The sequence below is a fragment of the Mastigoproctus giganteus genome, chromosome 9 (genome assembly GCF_048544385.1).
Source record: "Mastigoproctus giganteus isolate SK-2022 chromosome 9, ASM4854438v1, whole genome shotgun sequence".
Lineage (NCBI taxonomy): Eukaryota > Metazoa > Arthropoda > Arachnida > Uropygi > Thelyphonidae > Mastigoproctus > Mastigoproctus giganteus.
The window spans coordinates 28,284,013-28,308,925 of NC_143583.1; the positions used below are offsets into that span (position 1 = coordinate 28,284,013).

Below are 24,913 nucleotides of genomic sequence, written 5' to 3' on the forward strand. Positions count from 1 at the left end.
CAATGAAAATCATAAAGATTTCTTTACCTTTCGATTGACATTTTTCAAGGATCTGTCGTACTGCTGAGATATGGTCTATACATGACCTCCCGGCTTAAAAATCTCTTTGTTCTTCTGACACCTCGATTCGGGCTATTAAATGGTTCCTGGTCCATTTTCCAAGAATCGTTAACAGCAAGTTCGGGACGCATATTCCTTTGTAATTTAAACAGCTTTTCCGATCGCCCTTCTTATAAATTGATGTAACATATCCTGTTGTCATTTCTTTCAGTATTTCTTCTCCTCTCAGTATATCATTTAACAGTTTTTGTATCAAAACAGCCACTCCACTTCCTCCATATTTCAGAAGTTCCATATAAACTCCTCCAGGTCCAGGTGATTTGCCATTCCTTCCCTCCTTTAGTAAGAGTTCCACTTCCCTAACAGATTTTAAGTCCAAGTCTTCCACACTGAAATCCTCCACCGTCTTGAACTCTTCCCGGTCTTCTTTTAAAAGTCCTTCATAGTACTTCATCCAATCTTTCAAAGGTATTAATTGCAAACCAGCATTGTATTTATTGTTTTCTCAAGTCTTTAAGGACCTTTCACGATTCCACTGATTGCTTGAAGCCCAATTTGCTATTAATAGTCCTGCACTTCCTTTCCCATTCTTTATTTTTTGTTTCTACTACCAACCGATTGACTATTTTCTTCTTTTCAACATAAATGTTCCTATGTGCATTATTCCTTTCACCTAGCCATTTCTGATATGCAAGTTTCTTTTCCTCTACAGCAGCTTTTACTTTCTCTGTAATCCAGGTCTTTTTTGGTCCCTGGCTCTTCTTTTTACCTGGGATTTCATGAGCTATTTTTTTTACAGTATTTTTTAAATATTCGTAAATTTCTTCAGTATTACCTTCTATCTCTATGTTAATTGTAGCATCCAATCTCCTGGTGAAGTTGTTTCTAATGCTGTCATCCTGAAGTAGTTCCACATTAAATTGATCCACTAGTAGCATTTCTCCTTCCCTGCATAGTTGGTTGTCCACTCTTATTTTCTTAACCCAGTTCCACCTCAGTGTTGTTTTAACAAGGAAATGGTCAGATCCACATTCAGCTCCTCTGTAAACTCTGACATCTTCAATACATGTCCCTGAATGTTTTAAAATAATGTAATCTATAACTGATCTAATTTGTCTTGTCTCCTGTTACCAAGTATATTTATGGATATCCTTGTGTTGGAAAAATGTGTTGTTTATTATCAAGTCGAACTGTTCGTAAAGATTGAATAGCCATTGTCCATTGTTATTGTCCATTGGACAATAGATTGTCCATTGTCCATTGTCGTTCCTCTCTTTCTCTCCAAATCTTCCAATAACTTTGCTGTTTTGCTCAGTTCCTACTCTTGCATTGAAACCTCCCATTAAAAATATCTCTTTGTTCTTAGGGATTTTTTCTATTAGTTCTCTCAGATCCTCCCAAAATTCATCCTTCAAGGTATCAGCACTGCCACTAGTCGGGGCATATATCCTCAAAATACATATTTCTCTCTCATGCATTGTCAAATCCAATGAGATCATTCTTTCATTAATAAATTGCCAATTTTTGATGTTAGGTCTCAATTTCTTTTTAACTGCAATAGAAACTCCTGCTTTTGCTCTTTCACTCTTATCAACTCCACTCCAAAAATGGTAGTATTCTTCCATTATTTTGTTTCCACATCCCTTTTTCTTTGTCTCCAACAGCACAACGATGTCTTGTTGTAAGTCAAATGCAAAAAGAGGGTGGCTGTGCACACTCACTAATATAGAAAAATATTAAAAGATGCTAAAGTCTGGTCCTGTATTCGTCCCATCACAATACATTAGCTAGAACTGCCAAAAAGACAGGAAGCCCTTTCAAGGTGACAGAAATGAGTCGTGACAATTTTTATAACCTGAAAGATTTGGCCCAATGCACTTCTATGAAATTTAATGAAAATACTGATGAAATGAAGTGAAATTCAACTTCAATGACATTACTATCTTTAAAGTAGAAAAGCAGCATTTAGACTTTCTTTTATAAAACATCATTAGCATTAGCATTAGTAGAGGCATTTGATGCAAGAAAGCAAGCTTATGCAGCATCAGCCAAAAAAAAAAAAAAAAACACTTCCACTTCACCCCTCTGTTCGTTCAAAATACCTGTCCAGCTGAGCCTTAAACTTATTTAGGCTATCAACCTCCACCACAAGGGATGGAAGTCTGTTCCACCAACCAACCACCCGCTGGCTAAAGGCAAATTTCCGCACGTCTATCCTACATCTGTCTTTCCTCAATTTGAATTTATGCCCTCTCAGGTGATTATTCTGAGCTAGAGGAAGAATCCCATCAGCATTGAGCATGCTTAAACCATTCAAGGCTTTATACACCTCTATCAGATCACCTCGCTGGTGCCTAGTCTCCAGACACTGTAATTTGCAAAACTTAAGCCTTTCTTCGTAAGAGCACCCCTTTGTTCCATTCACTAATCTTGTTGCCCTTCTCTGTACTCGTTCCAGCAGCTCTACATCCTTCTTGAAATGAGGCCTCCAGACCTGAAGGCCTCATTTCTACTCTAGGTGTGGCCTGACCATCGCCTTATACAATGGAATAATCACCTCCTTATCCCTGCTGGAAAAATTCCTGTATATCATTGACAATACTCCATGAGCTACTCTTGCAGCCCGTCTGCACTGCTCAGAGAACTTCATATCTGCCTGCACAACCACCCCCAAGTCCCTTTCATTCTCTACCACTGTCAGTGTTGTACCATAGAGTTGATACGTTGCTCTGGGGTTGCTGTTTCCCATGTGTAGTACTTTACATTTGTCAATGTTAAACTTCATTTGCCACCTCTCAGCCCATCTGCTCAACCTTTCCAGATCCTGTTGCAGAAGCATAGTGTCAGTAGTGTCCTTGACAACCCTGCCAACCTTTGTATCGTCTGCAAACTTGGACATTAATCCCGATATACCATCATCAATATCATTTATAAATACAGAAAACAATAATGGACCCAACACTGAGCCCTGAGGGACTCCACTAATAACATCAGTCCACAATGAGCAGTGTCCATTGATTACCACTCTCTGTCTTCTCCCCCTCAACCACCCCTTTATCCATAGCAGCAATTTGCCTCCAATATCACACTGCTCCAATTTGTGTAGCAGTCTTCCATGTGCAACAGTATCAAAAGCCTTTCTAAGATCCAAGTATATAATATCAAAGTTATTCCCTGCATCCAGTTCTTTTGTGACTGCATCATAGTATCCAATCAAGTTGGTCAGGCAAGACTTCCCCTTAACAAAACCATGCTGTGTCTGAGCTATAACTGAAGTCTTGTCTAAATGATCCTGCAGTGCGTCTTTAACCAGTGCCTCCATTAATTTTCCTGGAACAGAAGTCAAGCTCACAGGTCTATAATTACTTGTGTCAGCCTTTGATCCTCCTTTGTGAATTGGGGTCACATTTGCACATTTCCAGTCTATGGGTACCTCCCCTGAGTCCAAGGAAGCTCTCATAATTATGGCTAAGGGTTTGCTTACTTCCTTTGCTGCCTCCTTTAATATAACTGGATAGATCCCATCCACCCCGGGTGCCTTTCTTGTGTTTATCTTCAACAGTTTCTCCTCCACTTTACTCCCAGTTATTTCAAGATTCTGTAACTTACTGCTAGAGTTGAATACACCTCTGGCATTCCCCTCGCTGAATAACTCCTCATGTGTGAATGTCGATGCAAAATATTCATTTAGTTTGTTAGCCACCTGAGCAGGATCCTCAACACTTGACCCATCAATATCAAGTGGACCAATCTGATTCATCCCTTTCCTTCTAGAGTTTACATAAGTAAAGAACTCTTTGCTGTTTTTCTTTGCATCCCTTGCCAAGGATTTCTCGTAATCTGCCTTCGCCTGCCTAACCTCCTTTGTAACTTGGTTGCATATCAACTTGTATCTATCATAGGCTTCTGTGTCATGTGTTAATTTGTAAGTATCCCATGCATTTTTCTTCTCTGCCATATGCCTCATTAGTTCATCTGACATCCATTTTGGCCTAAACCTTGAACAATATTTCTTAGTTGGTATGTAAAGCCTAGTAGCTTCCAAGATAAGTTCTTTGAATGCTTCCCATTTTGAATTTGCTGTTGGTAACATCATCAGTTGGTCCCACTGTATAGAATTTAAATACTGTCTCAGTCCATCGTAGTCGCCTTTACGGAAGCAATAACCCTTCCCTTTACCCCTAATGGTAGTTACCTCTTTGAGTAAATCCCACTTCAGCACACTGTGATCACTGCCACCTAGTGGTTCATTTATCTGCAGATTCTTAATGCATGAAGAATCACTGCTGATAATCAAATCAAGAGTATTACTCCCTCTAGTTGCCTCCCAAACATGCTGATGTAGAAAACAATCATCCAATAAATCCACAAAAGCCCTGCTAGTGTGTGAGTATCCAGCCCCCAAATTCCAGTCAATATCTCGGAAATTAAAATCTCCCATTATAAGACACTCTGATTTACTGGCCCACTCTATTTCCCTGTACAGTTCCTTATTATACTCATCAGAGTCATTAGGCCTATAGCACACTCCTACTCTCAATTTTGATCTCCCAATGCTTATGTTACACCAAACTGACTCCACACTGCACTGTCCAGCGATGTCGACTGGCTTCACTTCCTTGGTTTTTATGTGTTTCTTAACTAATAGCATAACACCTCCCCCCTTCCTATCCTGTCTATCCTTTCTGTAGACGTTGTACTCCCCAAATTGCAGTTCCGCATCCCTTATATCTGTGTGACACCACGTCTCTGATATCCCAACAATATCTGCCTTCGATGTTTTGAGCAATACCTCAAATTCATCAAATTTATTTACTAAACTCCTAGCATTGGTGTACACGCAAGTATACCTGCACCTGTTTCTATTCTTAGCTACCCTAACACAACCCATGTGTTTACTTGTACCACAATGGCTCCCAGCAGTCTCTGAAATACCATGCATCTTGTTTTTCAGGCTTCTGCTCATTCTAATAGAAGCATCATACAAACAAGACGATTATATATCAGTTAATATTAAAGCTAGTAAAACAATAAAACCTTTGGAGCCATTTGAAGATTTTGAATTGAAAAAAAGCCTACAAGAGTCCCATTTCGATTTTGAAAAAGAAGCACAGTGACCTCCAATGTTTGTTGAGCAATAACACAATTCCCAAATGTCAAGCCGATTTTTATAAGTCTAAAAGTTGATTTACAGAAGAATTAAATTTTTCTAAGATTGTGCCACTATTCTTTCAAATTTTTGCTTGTTTGTACTGCACCAATAATTTCATACTAACTTCTTGTTCTTATTTATTCTTTACCACAATTATGTTCTCAAAGATTAAAAAAAAATTAAAATGTAGTTCATATATGTTCCTGAGTTTATGAATATAAACAAAGTTCTTGTTTAATGTTTTTTTTTTTTTTTGTTCTTCATCCTAATTACCTTCGATCTTTAGGAGACTCAAGTCAAAAATTTTTGAGTGTCTGTTGGTGCAATAGTGGGAAAACTCAAAAGGAGGGGGGGGGGGGTTAAATTCTAATTACCCATAACAAAATGTTGATCAAGCCAGCATAATTTTGAGTACCACTGGGTATGATGAGATCAATCACAATATTTCAACAATCACATTTCTTCGTTTCTAAAGAAACGAATTTTAAAAGCCAAATTTTTCTCATCGATTATCTCAGAATTATGATTTTTGAGTTATGCCACTATTGCAGCCAGTGAGCAATATGATTGCCATTCTTCACTATTCTATTTCTTAATATATAAATTTTGTCTACATATGAACTTCCTTTTTGTGTCTGCTTGTTGTTTATTCTTTTTTCTTGTGACAATTCTTCTTCATGTATTGCATAGAATACAGTCTTCCTTTTTACATAATTTTCGAAATTTTATTATTATTATTCCTGAATTCTATCTTTTGGTATTTGTTCCTCTTCCCAAAATTTATTTATTAAATGAGTAATCATCTATCACTACAACAGGTATTTCATCAAACCCAAAAGCATTCCCATTTTTTAATTTCTTAGTCACTTCAGCAATTCCTCATCCTGTAAAGAACCATTTGTATTTTTTCTTCCTTTTTTTAATTGAGTTTGCACACTGTATATTGTCTATATGACTTAGCTTGCCCTCTTCAATATTTAGTAGATTTTTAAAATATACCTCCATCTTTCTCATTTCTATAATTAAGACACCTTCTTCACTTCATACCTACAATCAAGGTTCCTTCTTTACTTCATGTCTATGATCAAGATTCCTTCTGGACTTTGTAGGCCTTCTGGATTTTGTATATTATTTTATTCACCTTATTATTTTGTATAAATCTTTGTATCATTTCTTCTGGACACCTACTATGTTTTCTTACACTATTTTTCACTTTCTTATGTATTAATTTGTATGAATCAAATTCTTCTTTACTGGTGTGTGGGTACTATTCTTTTTTCTCCTTATAGTTTTTCTTTCCTCAGTTTCCAACCTAAATTCAGATATGTACCCATCATTTTTGCTTTTACAATAACCCACTACATGATCAGAGGTTTCCCATAAACTTTCATACTATTTCATGTTATCTTCTGCTATATTTATGTTCTTATTTTCAGATAATATTAGTAATCTGTTTTGCAGTTCCACTGTATATCACTTTTAATTCCTATCCTTTAATTTTGAAACATACATAACTTTTCGATTTAGATGCCCTTCAATTGCTTTTCTGAACCTTTACTTTTACAAGTTCATGGTTGCTGTATACATCTCCTCTCACTGTTCGTATATTATCTTACATTACTTTTTTTTTTTTGTTAGTTGCTGGCGCATCGGCTTCTATGGCCATATAGCACCTTCCAAGGTTTTTGCATTTTCTACTCTGATCCAAGCCTGAGGTGGGATTCGAACCCACGACCTTTGGGTTGCCAGGCAGGCACTTTACCCACCTGGCTAGCCTGGTCAGCACTTACATTACTGTTCTTATATTCATTATCTCCAATGGGGGTGAAGAAAACAGTTAATTTCAATCCTTCTAAAACTCCATCTTGTCTTTTTTCTCGAACATGCCTATGCTCATCTTCAGTGACACAGATTTCTAGACAAGATTGCATATTTCTATTAGATATTACTCTGATATAACTTCCTCTTCCTCAGCATAAAAAAAAACAACTGAGTTTTCTTTTTTCACTCTCAGCATTACTTTTCTTCTAAACAGCTATTGAATCTGTACAAATTCACTCTACCATGGAATACGGTTCCCACACAACTGGAGTGGTGTCTCCAAAACCTCTTTCAAGTTCCTAGAATCTGTTCAAAAGAGGGCAATCAGGTAAATTAATGACCAGTCTCTTACAAAGCCTCTGCTCCATAGACATTCAGTATGTATCTGCTGCATGATTTTTTACTGATATTTCCATGGACACTATTCTTCTGAACTGGCATGTGTAATTCTCCTGCTCTTTTCCTACCCAATCCAAATACATGCTACCAGTCAGCATCAATTTGCTGTCCAACCCCAAACTCACAAAACCAACTTTTCTTCTTCCTCATAATCCCTTCTAATTCTATTCTCTGGAACAATTCCTTCATATGTATTTCTCAAAAATTACAATATACAGAACTTCAATTCTATTGTGAATAAGTATCTTCTGTCTTCTTTGCACAGTACTAAGTACTATAGGTTCTACTATCTCTCTCACGTTTGAGGGTTTTTGTTAAAAAAAAAAAAAAAAAAAAAAAATCGGAAAAAAAAATTTGAAAAAAAAAAATACTGAAAAATCTTTTTTTTTTTATTGAAACAATTTAAAAAATCTTCTATTCAAAGTTTTAAATTTTACACAATATAAATATGCTTGCTAAACCTAGACCAATTTCCTTCTAATTTACTGTTAACATTAATTTTTTATGAAAACAATGTCTCTTTTTTTCTTTTTTTTTTCCTTTTTTGAGGTTTATCAGGCACACAACTTCCCCTGAAACTTGTCTATGAGGAAAATATTATTTACACCAATTCAACTAATGAGTGCTTGCATTCTTTGCAAGCTCATGAGAGCTTACAAAGAATGCATAACTCATATTAGAGAAGCAATTCAAGAGTTTTGATGGTATATGTTGTTGTGTAATAGCATTCTTGATCCTAGGTAAGCACATTACATATTCAAACATATGCTGCCATAAAAAATGTGTTGGCCTATTGTTAATTGGCTGTATAAACAGAACCTTTGATTACATGTTGCATGATCAAATTTCATTAGCTTCTTAACAAACTTATAACAATTCAGAAGACATTTTTCAAGAGGATATGAGATTAAATATAACTTCACTATTACAATCCAAAGTTCAAATAATGTCACTGCAATGGAAGCATTATGGCTTACTTATTATCCGTGCAACTCAGAACAAACTGCAGAATCATGTCTACTATTTGAACTACAGAGAATGTAGTCTTATAAAAGTACAACAGTATGCTAATTTTCTTTTCTGTGTATACCATTAAAAGAAAAATGTTGAAACAAATCCATCTTAACACAATTAAAGATGTTCCAAAAGCTATTTAGAAATTTTATTCCAATAAACTTTATGTACCCTGTTTGGCCTTTTTTGAGCTGCCGTTTAGTTCTAATTCAAGTGCTATTGAAGAAGCAAAAAAAAGTTTTGTGAAAAACAGCTGGTTGAAGTAATTTTTGGTTGACATCTGGTTTGAGAAAACAAAAGTGAAATATTAACAAATGGAATAAAAGCTTTTTAAAATAAAAATAAAAAGTGTAAGTAATATTAAAATTATATGAAATTTTTAATAATGCTGTATAAGTGATTTCACATATTCAAGCTTGCATGCAATTAAAAAAAGGGTGTTGAAATAAACTTCAATCATACAAAGCTAAGCTAAGGATGCTATTTAAAAATGTGTTTTCAACGAATTTGCCACATGATACTTTTTAGGTGTGGCTTTCAGTTTCTCCACTAATTTCCACTGCTGGATCAAGATTTTATGTAACTTTTAAATCCATTTTATACAGGATCAGTCTGCTATACAGACAAAGTTCTTCTTCTTCTAACTCCCCTCCCTACCTCTTCCAGGAATAATGTCTATTTTACATGTAAATTGGCTCATGTATTCATGAGTTTGCATTTCTGCAGAGTGAAACCCACATATCTTACTTGAGACTGGCTAACTACAGTATAAAGAGCAAAAACCTTTATAAAATGCTTCCAGCCTGTGGTGGTAATCGAACACAGACATCATTATCCACTTTCTATATAACTGTGATTGAAGGAATTTTTACTTGACCAGCAGGATGGGAAGCATAAGATAAATATTAATAATTGGGATAGCTTTGCATTAAAAAAAAAAAAGAGTATTAGGACACTAAAAATAAAGTGAAATTCTGGATAACACATCTAAAATGATTTTTTGGTTCTAAAATATTCAGAATACTCCTTTTATGTATCTGATCATATTTTTATGAAAAATGCAAACCTTCTAATATCAATATGCCAAAATTTTAGATTCTCCTATTTAGTAGACCAAGTTGTTGTTGTTATTTGGTTTTTAGGAGCATTAGCAACTAAGGCCATATTGCTCCGGGATATGCGGTGGTCATTCCCTGAATGACCTTTCCGCATCCTCCGTATTTGGTGGTGACGGGCTCGAACCCCGGTCTAATCAAGAAGCGTGTGCTACGCACTGCTGCTCCTTCCCACCTGGCTACGGAGGCACCTAGTAGACCAAGTACTGCTGAGTAACTTCCCCTTTAAGAGATAATGTCACTGAGATAACTGTTCATTGGTAAAGAAATTATTATTTAGTTAGGTTACGCCATAATGAATAATTCCAATTTTGTGATGTGTGTGTGTGTGTTCTAAAACTGTTTTATTCACCCAGATGACACCCACAGTAGCTTTCAAGGAAAGTTCCCCTCCATGATATCTCTATTAAATTCTTGAAAATCTCTAAAGGGCTGGGTAAAAAATAACTACATATGCCCCTGGGCTTTTTTAAAGCTATTTTAACCCCCTGGGTTAAAACACATTCTCCTTTTCATCACTGCATAGTCTATACAAAAAAAAAACTCCTGTTTGAGATCTCATGCTTTGTAAATAACACAGAAGTGAAATAACTAATTTTATATCAATTTCACTTTTAAAGAAATGGGGGGGAGTGCAAACAGACAAAAAAAAATGGCTGCATTTTATTTTTCAGTGTTCTCCACAGGGCTAGAGCATCCCTTTGTACTGGTAACTTGTACAGTCTTCTGAAAAACTATTTTAATTGAAGACAGGTTACCATTAAAACATCTTATATAGACCACACTAGGTCTATGGAAAGAGGCTGTCCACAGAGTTGTCCTGGGGCTCACACTGTGGAACTGGGTGCTTGATGAGTACCTGGTGGCACACTATGTTGAAGGCACTCAAATCGTGGTTTATGCAGATCTCTTTTTTTCTTTTTCTTTTTTGTGGATTAACTCCAAACTCTAAGAGCAGGTGACTGCCTGCTTGGCCAGTTTGTTATCCTGGACAGCTCTGCATAAACTGCACATTTCCATGCACAGCAAATTAAAGCGGCTCCTATGTATCTGTCAATAACTATACAGGGTGTTTCAAAAGTGATGGTCAATAATTTAAAGGTGAACTGTACAGACTACAATATGCAAAAAAAGGGCAGTAAATATGGGTCCTTAAGTGAATAATTTTCGAGATATTGCACATTTCTAGTTGGGATCCACTACTGACAAGGTGAACTGTACAGAGTTGAAATCCACCGACTTGTTTTTTTAGGTTATGTTATGCTCATTCTCTCCATTTCCCCCCTCTCGATGCTCTGAGATGTAGCAAGCATACTACTACTCGTCAAAGGATAGTCAACATGGAAAGAAGTTACAGCAACAGAGTATGCGGACATGCACTTCATGTATGGTAAAGCCAACAGCAGTGCACTAAAGGCTGCACATTTGTACCAAGAAGCATTTCCCTGCCAAAGGCAGCCCAGAAGGTGCACATTCATCAGGGTACATCAACACCTTAGAGAATATGGGCGCTTCACACATGGAGTACGAGCAGGTAGGCCCAGAAGCATAGCACCTGATGTTGAGGAAAGGGTGTAACATCCTGTAACATCCTGTGATGTTGAAACCAAAAATTAAAAATGTATTATCTTATGTTTAATAAAACCACCCTTAGCAAAGGATTCACAGCTTTTTGCTAAACTAGTGCTCCCATAGTCAGTGGCGGATCTTAACATAAAAATGTGCATTATCTTGAAAACGGTTCATTTGAGGCTCGATGTTCGCTGGGACTTTTTTGCTTATTTTAGTTTGTACTTTTCACCTTTAAATTATTGACCATCATTTTTGAAACACCCTGTATTCATAAATCACTGTTAAAATTATAGAAAGTGATGCAGATGGGAAAGACATCAATCAGATATATAAAATACTTTAAACATGTAGCAGTAATTTGTTTTTCTTTATTATATTTTAAATCCTCTTTCCCCACCCTTTGAAGAAGTGGCATTTGTCAGTTCTTCAAAATGTATAATACACTGTTTATTTCTTTTTTCTGTAACGCATTTATTCTGCATCCTCCAAAATACTGCTGTCCTTTACAGACAAAATCATAACTTCAATTATTTGTTATTACACTATTTACTATGCTTTCTCTTTGAGTGTGTGTTTACATATGTTGAATAGAATAACAAGAAAGTGAAAATAAAAAGGTAGAAAAATGGGGGAATAGTCTAGTGAGGTCTATTTTGCTTTCAATCCTGGCCGTTGGCAACAGATGAGAGGCCAGTTTTGTAAGTTGTGTGACAACATCCTTATTTTATCAATTTTGTAATTATATATTTCTTATTATGCATATTCTACAAAGGGTACTAGGAAAGTTTTGCAATATGATGCAACAATGAATCACAGGAAGCTGCTTGTTGCTGCATGTTGAGACATGTTCATACGTGCATAGTAGCCGCCGTGCCAAGTCGATGGGCTGTTATTCATTAGTAGTGAGAGTGTAAAGTGCTTGCGATGGCATCGTGGTCACGAAATGAGATAAGGACAGTTTTGCGGTGTAATTTCGTGCGTGGTTTAACCATAGACCAGTGCTTAGAAGAAATGACTCTTGCACTAGATGATGATTGTCCACATCGTACAACGATATTCAGGTGGTATAGAGAATTCCAAAGGGGAAATTTCACTCTGGAGGATTCTGAGAGGCTGGGAAGGCCACGAACGTCAGTTACGGAGGAAAACGTTACTGCTGTGAGGAAAATGCTTGACGAAAACAGGCGAGTGACCTACCAACAGATAGAGGATACTTTGGGCCTAAATGCACCAGCAATTCGTTCGATTCTGCAAGATCATTTGCACGTGAAGAAACTTTGTTCTCTCTGGGTGCCGCATCAACTGACTAAAGAACAACATCGTGACAGGTGACGAGACTTGGCTGTACTATTACGATCTGCCGACCAAGGCTCAAAACAAAGTTTGGGTCTTTGATGATGACGACACACCCGTAATTGTCAGAAAATCCCGATCTGTAAAGAAGAAAATGATAGCTGTATTTTTCAAATCGAGTGGAATTGTGGAACGTGTCGTTTTGGACACGCAGAAGACAGTCACAGCTAAGTGGTATACTGAACAATGCCTGCCTAAAGTCATTGGATCTATGAAGAACCTGCGGCCAAAGTCAAGAATGGACACCTGGTACCTCCATCGCGATAATGCTCTAGCTCACCGCGCCAAAGCCTGCACCGAATATTTGACCACGACAGGACTGAAACTTCTCGAGCACCCTCCCTACAGTCCAGACCTTGCTCCCTGCGACTTTGCACTGTTCCCGCATGTGAAAATGAAGCTAAAAGGGAGGCGGTTTCCCAGTGATGAGGACCTTCTACGGGCTTGGGACAACGAGTGTGCTTTACTCCCTAGTGAAACTTGGCAGAACTGGTTTAAAGATTGGTTTCTGAGGATGGAGAGGTGTATTGAATGTAGAGGAAATTACTTTGAAAAAATTAAATAAACAAAGCTGTATTGCAAAACTTTCCTAGTACCCTTTGTATTAGTTATCTTCTCTCTCTCTCTTTACCTCACTTTCTTTCTTTAACTTAATATTTATTTTGTTATCACCTTATATATATAAAAGCAATATGCAAAAAAAAGCAGGAAATGAGGAAAAAAAACAAATAAAGACAGAAGTAAAAATGGAAGGAATATTATCTAAAAATTTTGGAAAATATTAAGCATTAAGTAAGTCATCGCTTTCTTTATTTATTTTTACTATTAAATATATTATTTTTGCATTTTATATATATACACACACACACACACACAGGGTATTTCTAAGTTACACCAACAGAATTACATATATACCAAAATAAATTTTAAAAAATTCTTATAAATATGTGTGATTCGGAACGGTTAAAATTAAATTGAAGTTTAAAACTGGCTATGAAGTTTTGAATGGCAAAAATAATAATAAAAAAAAATATATATAAATATGCAGACATACCTGATATGTATTAGACATTTTAGGTATCTGCCTTTTATTTTATTTTCACCATACAAAACTACACCACCATTTTTTTTAAATTCAAAACAGTCACATCTGTATTATCATTCAGAAACCGACATATATTTATGTTTTCGTATTTATATGTTTTATATTACATTAATGTAAGCAATAATGGTAATTTAGTATGTAGACTGATACACGTGTGTGTGTGTGTGTGTATTTTTTTTTTTTTTTTTTTGAGGAAGTTAAGCGCAAAGGCTGAGCAAGGGAGGTACAGGGGAATGATCGCCATCTCACTGCATTCTACAATTTTAGGTATGACACAAATTAAAAAATAAGAATTTGTGCAATAACTGCATAAAAAAAAAATTATAATCAGTAGGATCCCACAATTGTTTCCATTAGGAAATATCCTGAACCTGCCTTTGTAGTTCAGGATATTTGATTATGAACGCGCAGAATACTTATAGTATGTAACAATAAAAAGATGACCTCGTGTGTAACTGCATAGTGGAATTCCATATCGTTAATGCATTATACAAATTTATGATGATGTCACAGCAGTTTTGTGGCCTCACAGATGAGGCCACAAAACTGCTTTGACATCATCATAAATATGTCACAGCAGTATTTTCCAATCAATACCAAGTTTTCAACTGCAGTAATGAGGTTTTTCTCAAGAATATTTGCTTTTACCGCTCAAATGTATAAAACCAAACTTTAAAAAATGAAATCCAAAATACAAATTAGCATTAAGGATATTTCTTACTTATCTAGAGAAATCTTATGCTGAACACCAGAATTCCAATTGGTATTAATAAACTCTCTGATATTCAGAAATAAATTGTGCAAAACTTGAACTACAGATGGTTGTTTTGGAAATTTTTGGCAAAATGACTGCTTGGTCATAGAATACCAATTCATATGATATGCTAACGATATAAAGATTGTATGGTCTTTTATTTAGCTGTACAAATGCATATTTATAAGCCAACTTGCAAGTTGTAAAGGCTGAAAAACATGAAATAACTTACAGAGAATCATGACCCTCTGTTAAAATATTAACAAATAAAGTTCAATTTGAGATTATTAAAAAAATATTCTTCATGGAAATAAAAACCAAAAGAATAAGCAATTAGTTAAGCACCATTATTTATAATTTTATTTAAAAATTAATAGTTATCTGGTGGGCTTTATATTGACAATAATGGAACTGGAGAAGCTTGGAGCTAAATCTTTTTTTTCTCTTGATCCTCCTTGTCAGATTTTTTGAATTCAGACAATGATCATGGCATATAAATAAATGCATAAGTGGGTTTAAGGAAAAAATATTATTTTATCATAAGGCACAAGTAGCACTGTTATTTAAAATAGTTAAATACATTTAACAATTTAACCTGTGTAATATAACTTGCATGTTTAGGTCGTTACAGTATTTAATTCAACAAACCTGCACTTTTAATTTTTTTTTTTTTTTTTCATCTTACAATAAATTTCTGTTATTTTCTTTTGATGCCTTGGATTGAAATATTCATAACTATCAAAAATGGGAATAAACAGAACTGAGAAATCATCAGTTAACATTTTTTTTCAACAGGTGAACTTTTTCTTTTTAGTTTTCTTTGGAAAATTGAATGCTGCATATCGTTATCACAAAAAAATAAAGTAACTGTTTTTAATCTGTACACTATAGAAGAACAATTATAGCTGTGAAATAATATGGCTGTGAAACAGCCATAAATATTTCTAACAATGTAGTTCACTTATTTCCAAACTAACGTGTTAGCATGTCTGAACATTTAGTCTGCATATACGTGCAGAGAGAGAAATATAACAAACAAAAGATAGTTCGCTGCAATGTTCAATTATTTATTTCTCACGAGTATACTTTAAATCTTTCGGACAAAATTCATGATTATTTAACTTGAATTTGTGAAAAAAGAGAACTCTCCTCTTCCTCTCCGTTACGATAAAGAAATACGAAACCATGCGTATAGCAATTTGACTCATTCTATGATGTCTAGTTTTTTTTTTTGCTGCTATTTTTTTTTTTTTTTTAACTGAAGGCAAATTATATTTTGAAAACTTCTTTTTGATAAATATCCAACCACATGAACAAAATACTATTAAAAACTGTTCTTATAATTTCTTTTTATTCAGTATATATTTTGAAATCAATCGCGTGAAGTGTAATTAAATAAATAACTTCAACAATTTTTTGTAGAAATTAACATAAGAATTTTACGCTTGCCCTGTAAAAATAATAATGGCTTTTATTTAATACATTTCTCCGAAATATATACTTCTCCTTTCTGGTAGAAATTCAAGCACTGGTATAATGCAGTGCCTCGTTAAATATAAATAACTTTTCCCTACAAACAAATATAATAACAGAAATATATTCCCTTTCATTTAATTGTTGGAATAACTAATCATGGAGACACATTTCACAAAAAACATTGGAACTTCAGTTTGTCAACAAAGAAGCAATATCCTGTAATTAAATATTTAACTATTATATAGACAATATATATAGTAAAATGTAAGAAAGAAAGAAAAAAACATCTGCAGAGTTAATTATAAACGAAATCATCTTGTGGGGTAATTAACATCTAGACACAGTGCCAAAACAAAGTACACATTAAGTAACAAAGTCCGTAAGGGTCCAAGTCTAGAGAAAGCGCTTAACGGAATGGGGTTTCCTACAAAATCCAAGAGCCTATTGTATTCACCCTAAGGCGACTTGGACAAATATTCAATCAATGTTACTGCAAACTCAAAAATTAGAATAAGCTAAGTAAATGTATGAAACTAACTAAGAGCATGCATGTGGAAAGGAAACAAGATTGTCAGTGTGCCAATAGATTTGGGCAGTTGACTGGCAGCTTACCTATGTGTCAGTCTTCGTCAAAAATGGCGGCGTCAATTATCGCTGACTATGGCCCACCCCAGAATTGACGCGAGTGACGTCAGAGGAGAAACCGAAGGGATGTAAGTAATCGTAAGTAACACTTTTCATTCAAGAAATAATCAAGGAAATCGCTTATATTTCGTTGAAATTATTACACAAAGTGAAATTTCATCTTAGTTAGTACATACTCATGCATTTATATCATTTTCTGTATTACAAAAGACGTAATTACCTGTTGAAGTTTGGATTCTCCTTTATCCCTGACAGCGCCCATCAACATCCTTGGGTCGTCCTACGGAACCCGTGCGCGATACTGACACGCGACAGCGGATATCGAGTGGTGGCTCAGCCGCGACAGATGCTCCTCCCAGTAACACACTTCACTAATTGCGTGGGAAAGAAATGCGTATCGATGAGATCAAAGTGTTAATGTTGAACAAAGGTTCCTGAAATTTCTATTGAACTCATGCAAAATCAGTGGGCGTCTCTGATTTTCATTCAGTGCCAAGAGTGGGATGGGATAAAAAGCCATGTTTGACAAGAATAAATCTACTGCCATATCCAACGGCTGCACAAAGGGAGGGAACAGAAGACGAGGCTTTCACGATCCGGTTCCTCTCCATGCACTACAGTTTATTCCAGCGAAGAAGCAACACGGATTTGTAACGTTGATGTTAGCGCACTTAGTCAAGCTCATCTCTTATCTTCGATCTCGCTCTTAGGCTTTTCCGGTCATTCTCTCTTTCCAGATTCACTGTTTAAAATTCACCGAAGCTGTTTAGCCCGGAGCTTAGAGCTAATTTTAGGAGTTAACAGAGTATAAGCTGGAGTATAATGGAATATAAGACAACAGAAAGAAAAATTAAAAAAAAAAAAAAAAAAGGATAAAAAATTTACTTCTACCCAAATAATAAAATAACGAAAACACGTTATTTACTTTATGAATCAAATGCTTGTGCCCATTATCGCTATTGTAATTTTTTGAGCTATTTCCTTTGGTTTTTATAACTTACAGAATCACTTTTATAGCCTTCTGGTTCGCTCAGTTTTAATAACTAAATTTTTGTATACTGTTTGACCCTTTCTCAGTTATTCCAATCCAAAATAATCTAGTCTTGGGGCAACACATTAGCATTATTACATAAAACGTAATGTTAACTGCAGATCACAATATGATCTATAAAACAATATTCCCTTGCCAGTAGGTGAATGTACCGTATAAGAGTAAATTATAATCGTCAATGTCCGGATGTTTTATTTTTGGACAAAAAGTTTAAAAAAGATTTGCTGACAGTACCAATTGGAAACATTGTTTAACACTTCCCTCCCTCTCTTATCCTCCTAATGATTCGAAAAAAACGTTGCTTTTTTTTATTGGATATCAAGAAAGGGAACAAAGTTGTTATCCTCTGTAGGAGGGTGGTCAGATGATGTGGGAAAATTTTTGGGGGGGAGGGTGATGCTGTATAAAAAGCTTGTTTTCTTGCATCATTTTACCACCACTTGACACTACTCATACTAACGTTAATAGTAATTACGTAATGCGATTTTGACTTATCCTCCCACATCTTTCTGGTAACACCGCCTAGCAACAGCTTTGGCTCTCCCGCTGCCCATTATTACATAGACATAGTTTTTGTTTTTTTATAAATAATATTTACAGGTTACGAAAAATAAATAATTAAATGAAAGGAGTCCTCAGACTACTAAAGTTTAAGACCCGCTGTTCTAGTGACTACCGTATTCCCCACCCATCTGCAGTATGTCTTAACTTAACAGACCACCTTCACCCTCCTCTTCCTCCTCCTTTACGTTAATTTGTGAGAGAATAAACAAAAATAAAGATTTATTTTATTTAGCATTTACACTAATGGTAGTAGTAATAAAATAACTGTATTTTATTATAACTGTATATCGAAGAAAATTTTTTCCTTATCATTTCAAAAAAGGCAGTTTTCTTACATGAAAGGCTACATGCCTTACACGCCTAGCAACAATTTTCTTACATGCAAATATTATTAAACATGATTTTTCATTCAAAAAATAAATTTTAAAAGTTACAGTTTTTTTATCTTAGCTTTTTGCTGTTGTTACTTACGGTTGTTTTACGTATTTAAAATAAGAAGTCTTAGAAGTAAATGCTTAATTTTTACGATAGATATTAGAGCTTTTTTTTTTAACTCTAATATCTATTTTAGATATTATAATATCTATTAGAGCTAAAATAGATATTCTAATATCTATTTTAAAGTCAGCATCACTTTATATATAATAATAATAAATTTATTACTATTATACATTATAAAGATCGTTCTTAATTATATGTTTGTTCACAATGTTGGCCACGAATTTTTCATCTATAAATGCATGGGTGACGACAGATAACGGGGGTCCCTATAAAAAATACGAGCAGCCCCTCTTGTGTTTGCATGCGTAACGCGGGCCCCGTTGCAAAGTGGGCGTGCGTCCACTCAGATGTGAGAGTTAAAAAGTAACAAGTCAATTCTAATATGTAATAAATCAATAAGGTAAAAAATTAATAAAATAAAAACATTTTTATTATTTTAAGTTTATATCGATTATCGATTATTAAAAATGAATTTGATTACTTAAGCGTAATATTGAAAATTCGGCCGGTTCCCCCTTGAAAAATTGAGGACCCGGGCACTGTAGCCCGCGTCAGCCTAGATAACCATGTATCATGAGAAGAAGTCCCAATCAGGAATCGAGTTTATGATACTAATGAGTTCATTTTTAAATTAGAAAAATTATTTCAATTAAATAATTGATGCATTCAAACGCATCAATTATTTAATTGATATAAATTAATCGATATCGTAAATCAGCATATTACAAACACAATAATAACGGCCAGTAGCGTAAAAGATAAAAGAGGTTCATATATATTTTTTATTAATCAAATATGTGATCAAATTCAGACGTGGTCTCTCTCTCTCTCTCTCTCTCTCTCTCTCTCTCTCTCTCTCTCTCTCTCTCTCTCTGTGGCTATCCTTTGATTCTTTTGACAGAAAAATGGAACGAAGCGATCTAAATGAGAAAACAATAAAAAAAAAAATCATGTCGCCGAGAAGAGAATTTGCAGATTAAATAAACCAATCACGAACGTTAAACTGGACCCTTATTTTTGTGTCTTTTTAATCGTCGTCCATGGCATTCTGCGATCCACTTGGATCACAAATGTCGCAGACAAATCGATTACCGAATCCAGCATAAATTCGGATAAACTAAAATGTCCACTTTGCATAGTATTATAGAAGTTGTGGTCCTCTGTGACAGTATGTGGTTTCGTCACTTCCCGTTTGAAGAGGTCTACATTCGATTCCGTGTGCGACTAGAGGAATTTCTGAAGTCCTCTTCAATCGAAATTGTAGTTAGCCAATATCAGGCGGAGGGTAGTAGTAGTATTGTTTCACGAGCATCAGAGACTAAGGCCATATTGCTCTGTACATTCTGTCAGTAAATTGGGTGTGTTCTGTGGTCGATTTTCTGTTTTGCTGGACGAGTTTCCAGGAGAAAAAAAACCATGCTGCCCACGCCTGAGATCAACCAACTCGGCCACGTTGTGAAAAAGGCCCATAAAAATTCCTCACGTTCATCGACGGGACTCGAACTGAGGTCTTTTCCACCACGTGCAATCACCACATTATCTGATGCCACAGAGACCATAACAAAACAAATTCCAAAAAATGCTGTTAAAGGAAGGCCTGCAACTAGATGGAAGGATGGGATCAATGAACTTTTGGGTGTGACACTTTGCGAGACCGCTCGTATAGCACATGATCGATGCAGTTGGAGGAATTTGTTGGTGGCCACAACACCTCATCAGGGAACTATGTGACTGGAAGAAGAAGAAGTGTGGAGGGGGACGGCGATTCTACCAATTGTGCTACCCACGAAGGCCAGGCTGTGGGAATGAGGCTTTTGCCCTGTAAGTTATTCTATGTTTTTCAGGCAACACAATATGCAAATTGGTCCGTGAACACACACTTCTACAAACATAATATACTTATGTTTGTAGAAATAAGTTACACTTAAGAGCCGATAGCATAATAATTATAGTTGTTGTTGATAATATAGGGTTTTAGGTGTATCAGCAACTAAAGTCCATATTGCGCCGTAGAGAATATGTCTGTAAATTGCTTGTGTTTTCTGTGGTCGGTTTGCTGGTCGAGAAATGTGACTTTACCTCGTCTGAGACTGACTAACTCTGCCACGTTGTAAAAAAGATCCATAAAAATTCCTTGCGTTATTGAAGGGATTCGAACTGAGGTCTTTTCTACCCAATAATTATAATACTAAATGTATAACCATACTAACCCTTACTGTTATATATGTTAAGAGTATTAACTTTTAACATTTATAACACGTATTCTGAAATATCTTTGAGAATGCGTGTTATTTCAAAAATCTCGACTTTTCAAAAACATTTATATCATTGCTAGGCGGACTCAGACCTCCATCAGGAAAAGTTTCCACCGAAGATGCTGCCCATCAAGAGGTTTTATAAAGTAATGCAATTTAATGAAAGACGTTAGTAATAACTAAAAATTCAAGTATTATACGTAAAGGTATTACTAATTCTATTTTTATTTTAATTGCAGTTAATAATTATAAGTTTAGTATTCTTCAAAAAAAACCCAATGTACAAGGAAGTATTTTAAAATTTGCCTGGCACTACGCTGGGTTAAGTCAGTTTGTAATAATACAAGGCAATTTATTAAATACCGATTCAGAAATTTCCAAAGTAACTGGAACAAAGGAATTGCAGTTTCCTGCCAACAAGTTTAAAAGGCCTCCGTAGCCATTTGACAAACATGAGATTACAGTAGTTTACGTATTTGCATTTGACTGCGGTTAAAGCAGCGTAACTGATAAATACGATGCTGTTCTTGTATTTTGTGATAAATTTAAAAAAATAAATTTTCAGTTTATGCTTCGAGATGGCCATACTTGGCAATAAACGTGGTTGTAAACTTTCCGGGACCTATGTGGCCTTCCGGAATACAAACATAAAATTTATTTATTTTAAAAGTTAAATAATTTAATATACATTAGATTAATTAATAAATTCAGTCCCTCTCCCCAAAAAAGGAAAGGACTAATAATAATAACAATTACATACAATACTTATTGATATTACTTACAATGCTTCAATACTTATTGATAAAGAAACCACTAGGTGGCAGTGATCACAGTGTACTGATGTGATTAAAGATATAATTAGCATCAGGGTTAAAGGAAAGGGTTTTTGCTTCCGTAAAGGTGAGTACAATGGTCTGAGACAGTTTTTAAATTCTGTACAGTGGGATCAACTGACAATGTTACCAACAATAAATTCTAAGTGGAAAGCATTCAAGGAATTAATCGTGGATGCTACTAAAAGTTTCATACCTATTAAGAAATATTGTTGAAGGTTTAGGCCTAAATGGTTATCAAATGAACTAATGAGACTCGTGACAGAGAAGAAAAATGCATGGGATGCATATAAATTATCACGCGACTCAGAGGCCTATGGCAGATATAAGCTAGTCTGTAATCAATTCACAAAGGAGGTTAGGCAGGTGAAGGCAGATTATGAGAAATCTTTGGCAAAAGATGCTAAGAAAAACTCCAAAAGGAAGGGGATGAATCTGATTGGTCCACTTGATATCGATGGTTCGATTGTTGATGATCCTGCTCAGATAGTAAACAAACTGAATGAGTATTTTGCATCTACATTCACACATGAGGAGTTAATGTTTGAAAATGGCAGAAGGTTATCAAATTGTAGCAGGGTGCTTAATGATTTTGTAATAACTGAGAACAAAGTGGAGGAGAAATTGTTGAAGTTAAACATAAGAAAGGCACCTGGGGTGGATGGGATCTATCCAGTTATATTAAAGGAGGCGGCAAAGCAACTAAGGAAACCCTTAGTCATAATTATGAGAGCATCCTTGGACTCAGGGGAGGTCCCCATTGACTGGAGATGTGCAAATGTGTCCAATTCACAAAGGTGGATCGAAGGGTGACACGAGTAATTACAGACCAGTTAGTTTAACTTCTGTTCCGGGTAAAATAATGGAGTCACTGGTTAAAGATGCATTGCAGGATCATCTAGACAAAACTGCAGCAATAATTCAGACACAGCATGGGTTTGTTAAGGGAAAGTCTTGTCTGACAAATTTGATAGGATATTATGATGTGGTTACAAAGGAACTGAATGTAAAAAATAATTTTAATATCAAATACTTGGATTTCAAGAAAGTTGTTGACACTTGCGCATGGAAGACTACTGTACAAATTGGAGCAGAATGGTATTAAGGGTAAGTTGCTACAATGGAATAAAAGGATGGTTGAGTGGGAGAAGACAGAGGATAGTAATTAATGTGTGCTGCTCTTTGTGGATTAATGTTATTAGTGGAGTCCCACAGGGTTCGGTGTTGGGTCCTCTGTGGTTTTGTATATGTATCAATGATATTGATGAAGGTATATCAGGCTTAGTGTCGAAGTTTGCAGATGATACAAAAGTTGGCAGGGTTGTTAATGGCAGTAATGGCAGTGTGCTACTGCAACGGGATCTAGATAATTTGGGCAGATGGGCTAAGAAGTGGCAACTGAAGTTTAACCTTGACAAATGCAAAGTACTGCATATGAGTAGAAGTAACCCCAGAGAAACGTACCAACTGTGTGGTACTACACTTAAGGTGGTAGAAAATGAAAAAGACCTGGGAGTAATTGTGCAAGCAGATATGAAGTTTTCTGAGCAATGCAGACAGGCTGCCAGGGCAGGTCATGGGGTTTTGTCAATGATATATAGGAATTTTGCCAGCAGGGAGAAGCAGGTGATTGTCCCTCTGTATAAGGCAATGGTCAGGCCACGCCTTGAGTACTGCGTACAGGTCTGGAGGCCTCATTTTAGGAAGGATGTAGATTTGCTTGAGTGTGTACAGAGAAGGGCAACAAGATTGGTGAGGGGAATGAAAGGATCCTCTTACCAAGAGAGGCTCAAGTTCTGCAAATTGCAGTGGCTGGAGACTAGGCACCTGCGCGGTGATCTGATTGAGGTGTATAAGGCCTTGAATGGGTTGAGCACGCTAAATTCTGATGGGATTCTTCCACTTGTCCAGATTACGAACCTAAGGGGGCATAAATTCAAATTAAGAAAAGACAGATGTAGAATAGATGTGCAGGAATTTGCGTTTAGCCAGCAGGTGGTTAATTGCTGGAACAAACTTCCATCTGTCGCTGTGGAAGTTGATAGGTTAAATAAATTTAAGGAGGAACTGGACAGGCATTTGGAGGGAATAATGTGATTTTTTGATTTTTTTTTTTTTTTTTTTTTTTGGCTGATGCTGCATAAGCTCATACACTTGCTTTCTTGCATCACATGCCACTACTAGTACTACTACTATTACACAATAATTTGTGTAGTGAAAACTATATTTTATTTTTTTATGAAAAAATTCCAAACACGAAAGGTATTAGAACCATAGTACTTAGTACTGTACCTTGGTTGAAGGTAGAGAATGAAGATATTTCTTGACATCAAACTTGAATTTCTGTAAATCGTAATTCTCAGGAAATACATACGAATGGAGGTTGCTGCAAAACAAGAAAGTTGAAGGAAAAAGTGAGAAAGAAGAAGAAAAATTGGTTCTGTGCCTATGAAGGCAGACAGTAAACGGATGCTGCTGTTTACGGCACGTGTTCGGATTGGTTTGGAAGAGAGTAGGGGTGGAATTAATAGATGCTAATTCAGAAGAACAGTGCTCATGGAAGTATATATAGAAAAGACATGCAACAGAAATAAAACGTATATGAGAGAATGGAGAAACTTTGCAAGAGACGGGTCATTAATTAAGCGAACTGCCCTCTGTTGAATGAAATCAGAAGCTTGAGAGAGTTTGTGGGGGCACTACCCCATATGTGGGAACAATATTCCATGGTAAGGCGGATTTGAAATTTGTAAGTAGTTGTTTAGTAGAAAAGTAACACGGAGAACGAAAGAGAAATCCCAGTTTTTTAGATGCAGAAGAGGCAGTATTCGAGAGGTGCTTAAGTCAAAAGAGAGATTTTAAATCAGGGACAGGAAATCTAATCTCTAATAGAGATATGTGACCTTGTCTAAAAATCTGAGTGTCATTGAAGATAAACACAGGAGTACTAGATTCTTTTATGTAAGAACAGAACTGGGTTTCAGAAGGATTAAAAATAAGTTACTTTTGTTCCATTTTTGTAATGGAACAAAAGTAACAAAAGTCCTGAAGTAATACAAATGTATAATGATATACTAGTAGAAAGGGATGTTAAATTTCAAAATGATATAATTTAGCCACAATGCACCAAGCAGTCTTTCTTTCAATTGTGTACCAACTTTAGAACATAGCATGGCGAATTTATTCAGTTATTGCTGTTTTTAGGTACTCTACAGTAAGATGTTTTCTGAAATAGACATAGCC

At 35.6% G+C, this 24,913-nt stretch overlaps 1 protein-coding gene across 1 annotated transcript in view; it reads right to left on the minus strand.

The window, feature by feature from the left end:
• LOC150080121 (homeobox protein PKNOX2-like) overlaps nt 1-16,457 on the minus strand; it is a 185,829-nt gene extending 169,372 nt beyond the window's left edge. Inside the window, exon 1 of the mRNA XM_090380620.1 lies at nt 16,434-16,457. The gene's annotated coding sequence lies outside the window, so the exon portion shown is untranslated. The remainder of the gene's footprint in view (nt 1-16,433) is intronic.
• Between the last annotated feature and the right edge of the window lie 8,456 nt (nt 16,458-24,913).